This window comes from Eriocheir sinensis, unplaced genomic scaffold (genome assembly GCF_024679095.1).
Source record: "Eriocheir sinensis breed Jianghai 21 unplaced genomic scaffold, ASM2467909v1 Scaffold465, whole genome shotgun sequence".
Classification (NCBI taxonomy): Eukaryota; Metazoa; Arthropoda; class Malacostraca; order Decapoda; family Varunidae; genus Eriocheir; species Eriocheir sinensis.
In genome coordinates this window covers 40,362-49,147 of record NW_026111793.1, presented here as the reverse complement: position 1 = coordinate 49,147, position 8,786 = coordinate 40,362, and the positions used below count along the sequence as shown (strand labels likewise).

At 41.5% G+C, this 8,786-nt stretch overlaps 1 long non-coding RNA gene across 1 annotated transcript; it reads right to left on the bottom strand.

Annotated features, from left to right (window-relative positions):
* Window positions 1–438: 438 nt before the first annotated feature.
* Window positions 439–5,145, bottom strand: LOC126992446 (uncharacterized). The gene is made up of 3 exons (XR_007746558.1): window positions 4,974–5,145; window positions 1,250–1,421; window positions 439–588 (listed from the first exon to the last, which is right to left on the bottom strand). It is a non-coding gene; the product is annotated as an uncharacterized LOC126992446 (long non-coding RNA).
* Window positions 5,146–8,786: the final 3,641 nt, after the last annotated feature.

The window sequence follows — 8,786 nt, the reverse complement described above, 5'->3', positions numbered from 1 at the left end:
ATTACTTTATTAGTTCCTCATAATTCAAAGTACCCATCCTTCAAACACCTTCCAGCAGCCAACAAGTTATAACCCTGTTCACTACCACTGCCTCCATCACCGTATTGTGTACCAGCACTGGCCTGCCGTCTGTGGCTGTGGCCTTCCACCTGGTGCCGCCTTTTCGTGTCTGCTCAACAAAGACCTGTGTATCTACACTCAGCAATACATTCATTATGATGCAGTGATGCTACAGGACTGAAGATACTGAAGACAATTTGTTCTGATGATTAATGTATTTTTCCTTTCTCTTATAAGCATTAGTTTACTGTCCACTTTGTGCTTGAGTTTTGAAGTGAAGAAAGAATACATCACTGAATGGTAGAGCATCCCATTATAAAATGTAAGAAATCATCCTCATGAACTTACCTCTGTGTCTGGTCTAATTAGTTCCAGAAGAGGTTGTACAATGCCAGCCTTAATGACTAAGTCTCTGAGTTTGGGGCCATCGCCAGCAGTGTTTCCCGGCGCCCACACGGCTTGCTCTGCATGCCACGTTGGTGTGCGGCGAGCGGAGCAGCTTGACGAACGACACGACAGCACCCGAGGCTGTTAGGGAGGCAAACACCGTGGATTACATGGAGGAACAAACTTCAAACTAAAAACACTTGTTCATACAACGTAAAAACAAAGATTCTGTCAAGAAGCGACACCCTTTTCTACCTCCTTCTTTTCATCTTAGGACTTTCTTTTCCCTCCACGTTTTTCAACCCGAGACCCTCACAGCAGGAACGATACAACTCAGGGCTGGATGCCACAGAATGCTTAACCTTGCTATTATTTCTGAATTGGACAGATGGAACAGTGTAGAACGTGCAGGGAGGGGCTTCGGCAGGGCGCTTGTCAGCCATCAGAAATGATCAGATGACGCGCAGGTGCACAAGTTCGTCGTGAAGTAATCCTACACGTAACAGTAATGGTCGCCAGTTTATACAAACAATTTGGCATTCGTATCTAGAACATTTTCCTTACTTCACATTGGCACAATAGGAATTCAGTTTACTTATAAACTAAAGGAGGCAGCTGAAGAGCAAAACAAATTAATAAGTGAACACAACTGCTGCTCCTATGGCCTTAATACATGTCAAAAGAATGATCAGTTTCAGTTTGAGAAGCCTTGATATTCCTCTCTTGAAAGTTTAATTTATAAAGAGGATAAATAGACATCCTGAACCCTGGCCTCTGGTTACAGCACTCAGCCCACACTCACTTGTCTGCCCTCTCCAGGAGGCGTACAAGGGGGTGCACCAGGCCGGCATCCGGGGTGGCATCTAGGGGCGGCCTGAGAGCATCTTGCGTGCAGCTTGTGTGGCCACCGGCTGGGTGCTGCTGTCGTTACTCGGGATGCCGTTGATATTTTCCTCCACACACAGTTTGGGGACCTAAAACAGTACACACATATTATAACCTGTTGAAGCTTATAATTTCACAGCCTCCCAGAAGTTTTAGTATATAGAACCCAAACTATAAAAGCCCTTGAAAGTTATTCAACATTTTCCGTTATTCTTATGTACTCTAATTTTGTTAATTATCCCATCTTCCTGTTTGTACATACATGCAATGCAGCTGTTCCTGGAGAACAAACCATTACACAGTGAACACCAGATAAGGGGCCAAAGGCAGCACCTTGAAATGAAGTGAAAATGGTCATGACTTCAGGAAAGCACCGGGAAACAGTTTTCTTTTAATCATCACTGTGTTCTTCTTGCCTTTGACCAACAGGATTGATACTGATGGCGAGCAGCAACTTCTCTTCCTTGCATAGTAAGGAAAAAGGGAGCAAAGCCTCAACACACACCAGCCAAACACTGTGTGGTATAATCTGTTATGAGGAACACATGCACCAAAGACAACCAAGGCCAGTGTTACACATTCACGATCTTGACTCCCGACGCCTCCCGACGTCAGGCCACACGCCGACAGTTTTGGATATTTCAAAACACTCGGCGCCCTCCCCGACATCTGTCACCCGTCGGCAGTAAACCACGGCCGTCGGATGTCCATCTCAGCAACGCCTTAACAACTTCCTTCCCATCCTCTTATTTTCTTGATCCATTTTTCCCTTCACTCCTTCACCGTATCTTTCCTTCAACTTGCGTGAATATTCTTTATTTGCCTCGCTTCAGTGTTCGTCACCACAGAGAGAGAGAGAGAGAGAGAGAGAGAGAGAGAGAGAGAGAGAGAGAGAGAGAGAGAGAGAGAGAGAGAGAGAGAGAGAGAGAGAGAGAGAGAGAGAGAGAGAGAGAGAGAGAGAGAGAGAGAGAGAGAGAGAGAGAGAGAGAGAGAGAGAGAGAGAGAGAGAGAGAGAGAGAGAGAGAATATCAAACGCTCAGAAATTTTATTGTATCTCATTTTCTTTCACTTTTTACCTTCAACAGAAATCACTTAATTGATAGAAAATTAATTATTGCCAACAATAACTCGTTCATTTGCTAATTTACTTTTGTTATTTCCTAATCGTTCTCGTGTCTCTAATTGGTTACAGCGTCGAAGTTTAATTTACGAAGCATTTAATCAATCTTCTTTCTCTTATTTTATTTGTTTCATTGATAACACTAATTCCTAGCGTAATCGAGAGCAAGGGATTTAACAACCTTCTTGAACTAATAATTTATCTTTGTCTGAACTTTTATCTTTTCCTTTTTTTTCTTCTTATCTTTCCTTTTTATCGTTGTTATCTTACCGTTTTTATTTCTTTTTAGTTTCTCATTTCCACGAACCAGAGGGTGAGTCACTGATCGTCATATTAGTTTAATTCCATAAGTTTTTTTTTTTTTCCGCGAGTGTCAGTCCTCCTTTACTCATTTATTTTATTTATCTTTTTGTATTTCTCTCATTCTTGAGCTAACAATTACATTCTTTTCTTCTCATCTCTGTTGCATCTCCACAAGCCAGAGAGCGAGTCATTGATCGTCCTCACAGTTTAATTTCATATGTGTTCTTTTCCTGCGTGAGTTTCAGTCCTTCTTTTTCATCTCTCACATTTCCACAAAGCCGAAAAACTTTTATCATATTTCTAATTCAATAACTCCACATCCTTCCTCGAGAATATTTATTTTTTCTTCTCTAACGTTTTTGTTAAGTCCCTCCTGATATTCTTTTCCTCTTTCTTTTTTACTTGTTTCAGTCTTTTCTATTACAGGTTTTTATCTTGAGAATTTTCAGAATTTCTTTTTTTCTTTGCTTCAAATTCTTCATTAAATTATTGAGCTCTATTTCACTTCCACTAAGGTAAGACCCATTGGTTACAGTAACAGATGAACTTTATAGTCCTTTTGTCCCCTGAAATTTCTCCATTATTTGCTCATATAATTTGTTCACGTTCGTTGGGTAGTTATCTTTTACATCTTCCTTTTCATGAGTCTAAGTCTTTTACAGTTTCGATCTTTTCCAATCTTTCACGAGTTTCAACATCAATAATTTCTTCCTCTTTTCTTCTCATTGGCTGTTTACGTTCTTATATATTTTTTTTAATCTTTCTTTTCATGCGTTCCAATATTCCTTTCCACTGTTTGCATCTTTATCCTATTTCCACAAAACCAAAAATAATTGATCACATTTGCACTTTAATTTCATACCTGCACATTTCTCCCCTGTTGAGTGTCTCTCCCTTTTTTTTTCTTCCTTTTTTTGGTATTCTAATTTAGATTTGCGTCATTTCCGTTTCCTTTCCCGTTTTTCTCTGAAGTTTTTCACCTTTTTCTCTCTTCACTTGTCCTCCTTTTCCATCATCTAACTATTTTTCATATTAACCTTTTCTATCTCATTTTCCTTCTTCCATCTCTTTTTTTTTCTCATCAACCTGTATCATCAATCACCTATTTTTATTTTATTCTTTATTTTGTATATTTTTCCTTCCACACTTTGAGTTTGTTTTCCCTGATGCATCTTTTCAATCTTTCATCTGTTTCCATTTATTTTCTCTCTCCAACTTTTTATGTCAATCACCTTTTCTTCCTCGTTCTCACTTTTTTTTCCTTGTTGGCATCTTACACTTCCAATTTTTTTATCATTAACGTTTCTTGACATTCAGTTTTATCATTTGTATTTAAAATCTCTTGTTTACTTTCATTTTTTTCCACACCTTTAGAGCGGCAAGTGAAAAAAACACGTGTGGTCTGAGTCTAATTATAAAGTGTATGTTTACGTAAAAAAAAAAATACACATCCAGTTTACGTGAATTTCCATTCTCTCTCTCCCTCTCTATTTTACTCTGCCTGGCGAGTGAATTTACGTATGATTGTATGTATGTATGTATGTATGAGCGTTTATGCATGAACGTTTATGTATTCCCGTGACTGGGTGATGGAGTGGAAAGGTACACACTGATGAATACACTGTACACACGACCTTACAATTATATGTACATTGTCCGTATATGGTGTGTGTGTGTGTGCGTGTGTGTGTGTGTGTGGCGTGATCGAGAGAGCAGGAAAGAGCAACACATTTTTACACATGCATGAGGGAGGAGGGACAACACACACCTTCACGCCCCGCAACACACCGGCACCAACACACCACCGCAAACAACCAACACAAAAAGACACTCCCGCGCCGCTACGTCCTCCGCGCCTCGCTTCCCACACGCCCCGCCGTGGGTTAGAGCTGAGAGCGGAAGACGTGAGCGGGGGAAGTGCAGGAAGCGTGGGTGAGGGAAGGGGAGGAGGAGGAGGAGGAGGAGGAGGATAGATCAAAGTACGTGGACGTCGGAACACTGAGTGGGCGATGGTGGTGCCTTCGGGAGGAGGAATAGGAGGAGGAGGAGGAGGAGGAGGAGGAGGAGGAGGAGGAGGAGGAGGAGGTGGTGGTGTAGGATTTCAGCGATAAGCTGGAAAAGGATGGGGTATAGGAGACGAAGCAGGAAGAGGATAAGGAAGTGAAGGATTCAAAGGAAGAGGAGGGAGTATAGGACCCAAAGAGTATTCTCAAACCACCTTTCAACTCCTGTTTTCTTAAGAGCGTGACATCAAGGACTCTGTTTTCATCCCTCGCGGCGACTTTCAACAATGTCTTGGCTTCTTTACTAGTCTGAGAGGCGTCCTGAAGGCCACTCGTCCCCCTGATGGCGTTGGGGAGCACTAGACACGCCGCTAGAAATACCCAGAGGCACCAGGTTCTTGCCCCCTCTCGTCCCAGCAGATGGTGAAGCCCCAGCAGGAGCAGCGGGAGGCCTGGCGTTCCTTGGATGGACTTGGGAGCTAGGCTCGGCTGAGGGTCGTTTTGGAGCTCGGCTGGAGCCTCTTCTGGGGGAAAGGAACGGAGATCAAGGGCACGCAGCGGTGGGGAAAGGAAGGATTAAAGTTATAGAGACGATCAAAATGGTAAAAAGCTCGAAGATAACTGATAAGGCAATACGGTTGATCTTAGATACGAACAAAGAATGATCATGAGGATGTAACATTTATGGAGGATCGATTTTATGATATCCTATTCCCATGCGAAGATCTTACTGGGTTCACACATTGCTAATTTAGCGTCCCGTTGGGCCCCAACCTAGAACATTTTAGGAACGGGGTCAGTCTTGATCGACAACACCCCGCATATAGCGACCCAAGATAACCTAGTCAGTAATGTCACGGTAGGAGAGCACCTCGGTTCCTGCGATCATAAACTAGTGCGCGTTGACATTAGAGCTCAAACATCGGTGACTGAAAATAAAGTAAAGGTGCCCAATTTCAAAAGAGCCAACTTCGTAGAAATCCGACGAAAACTAATAGATATGCAACTATCAGATGACGGCAATGTAGAGGACGCCTGGCTAAGCTATAAAAATCACTTACTCACTCAGCAGGACACATTTGTCCCCTTGTGCGAGAAGCGAATTAACACTAATAAAAGTCCACCTTGGTTTAATAGCGAAATTAAACACTCAGTGAAGGAGAGAAAATTGTCTTACAGGTTAAAGAAAGAGCAAAGCACGCCCGAAAACATTAGACTTTACAATGATGCCAGGCGACGAGTTAACAGATTAGTGCGTCAGGCAAAGCGTAGATATGAAGAAAATATTGCAGCCAACTGTAAAAATAATCCTAAATCCTTCTTCAGTTACATAAACAACAGAAAGGCGATCAGAAGTGGAATTGGACCTTTAACAAACAGCGACGGTGCACTAGTGACTGACAGCCAACACGTTGCAAACCTATTAAACAATTACTTTTCCTCGGTGTTTAATAATAACAGTCCTCCCGCCACCACCATCAACACCAGTACTAATGTAAATCCCGAGCATGCATTGTCTAACTTTGAAATAAAACCCGATGAAGTCCTTAAAGCCCTCAAATCACTTAAAACAAATAAAAGTCCTGGACCTGACAAAGTATATCCAACTCTGCTGAAAGAAACAAAGAGCGAAATACTCTCCTCCCTCACAACCGTATTCAATATGTCCTTGCGACAAGGCATCGTCCCTTCAGATTGGAAAAAGGCTAACGTGACACCGATTTTTAAGAAAGGAGATAAAAAAGTACCGAGTAATTATAGGCCCAGTATTACAACCACTACGAAATGATTTGGAGTGTAGTCGCGGATAGGAAGTGGTACTACTTAAAATAATAATAGTTGTAGAAGTATTGTAGTAGAAGCAGTAGTAGTAGCAGTAGTGGTACAGTAGTAGTAGTAGTAGTAGTAGTAGTAGTAGTAGTAGCAGTAGTAGTAGTAGCAGTAGCAGTGGAAGTAGTAGTAGTAGCAGCAGTGGAGGAAATAGCAGTAGTAGTAGTAGTAGTAGTAGTGGAAGAAGTAGTCGTAGTAAAAGGCATATTATTTACGATCCAAAACTTGTAAGCAAAATTTTTCATCTAAATTTCAGTCCTTATAAATTCAATTTCATTTTTTAGTATTATTTTCAGTGGAAGAAGCTCTGATAATATCTTTCTGAGGATCCTTTTAGCATCATAATATTCTTTGGAGCACCATGCTAACTCATTCAGAGGGCCACACTCTTTGGCGCCCCGCTGAGACGCGTTGACAAGGCTATCAACGCGGCGGGTGTGTCTCAGCGCCAGGCTGACGCGCAGAATTATTAAAGTGAATAAAACAGGGAGACATGAAATGAATAAGCTCATAAATTACTGCCAGACTGGACCAAAGTGTGTGTGTGTGTGTGTGTGTGTGTGTGTGTGTGTGTGTGTGTGTGTGTGTGTGTGTGTGTGTGTGTGTGTGTGTGTGTGTGTGTGTGTGTGTGTGTGTGTGTGTGTGTGTGTGTGTGTGTGAGGTAGCGCCGCCATGTGTGTGTGTTGGAGATGAAAACCTACATATTCAGGAGGTTTATTGCCTGACATCAAACACCGCGGGCGCCGAATAGAGTAAAACTTGACTGCGAGACGAGACGCCGCGCGGGAAGGCTGTCGCGCGATGTCTGGCGAGTGTTGGGAAGGTGAAGAGGCGGCGTGCGGCGGTGGCGGGAAGGGGGTTAAGGGGTGCTGATATATATGGAGGTATTAAGACAAATATGGATAAGATAAGATATATATGCATAATAGATAGAGTGAATATCGAGATAATAAGATGTGGTTTGTTTAGTGTCAACGCGTTGGTATTCATTGACGAACTTGTGTCTTTCTTTCTTTCTTGTTTTCTTATGGTGAAAACTGTTAAAATGTGATAGTGTATTTATTTTTGTTAAAATGTAGAGAAAAATTATCAGGGGGATGGGATGCTTCCTTCAAGGTGCAGTGAAAAACCATTAGGCTTTGATACTTTGTTTTGGGAGCGTCTTCTTTGTCTTCGTTTTCCTTTTTTCCTATTAAGGTCATTTGCTATTTTTTTAAGATTTAGTGAAAAGTTGTGTGTTTGGCTAATTTCCATATACGATGCGATGCTTTTTTTCGTGCACGGTTTACTCCATGGTGATACTGAAGCCATTCATAAAGAGGCTGCCTTACAGCTTACACACTGAATATTCATGATGTTATAAATGTTGCCTAAAGATTTATGGTCACGTAAGGAAATAATCGTGAATTTTAAGGCAACAATATGAGAAAGAGTTGAACCTTATGATAAAGAACACGGAAAGAGAAGTCCGTAAGGAGGATAGAGTAAAAAAAGGGTCATCACTGGCATTAAAGAAAGCGTCAGAAATTATAATCTCAAATAGTTACAAAGGAATATCAAGACCTAATGGTGTCCTAAACAAAATAAAAATAAAGACTAAATCAAACAAATAAATGAGGAGGAGGGAGATTTACATAGAAAATCAGACCACACAGACCTCATGGTCCAGACTAGGTGGTCTGTCCTTAACCTAAGTGATTTTACATTAATCAGATGGCTCCAAAACGTTGCTTTTCTACTCTAGTTAATATTAAGTTGAAGGAAGTGACGGACGAGCTTGTTTTTGAAGGAGTCAATCGTGTTACACTGGACCACTGACGGTGGGAGCTTATTCCATTCTCGCACTACAACGTTGGTGAAGAAAAATTTGGTGCAGTCTGAATTTACTTGTCTACAATTGAGTTTTATGCCATTGTTCCTCGTTCGCAAAGTGTCATCGATCATAAACAATTTTGTTCTGTCTACATTCGTGAAACCATTAAGTATTTTAAAACATTTGATCAGTTTTCCTCGGAGGCGACGTTTCTCAAGAGAGAACATGTTAAGGGTGGAAAGCCTTTCTTCGTAGGATTTGTTGCGCAAGGAAGGGATCATTTTTGTTGCTCGACGCTGAACACCTTCTAGTTTAGCAATGTCCTTTGCATGGTGGGGAGACCAAAACTGTACCGCATATTCCAAGTGGGGTCTGACTAAACTAT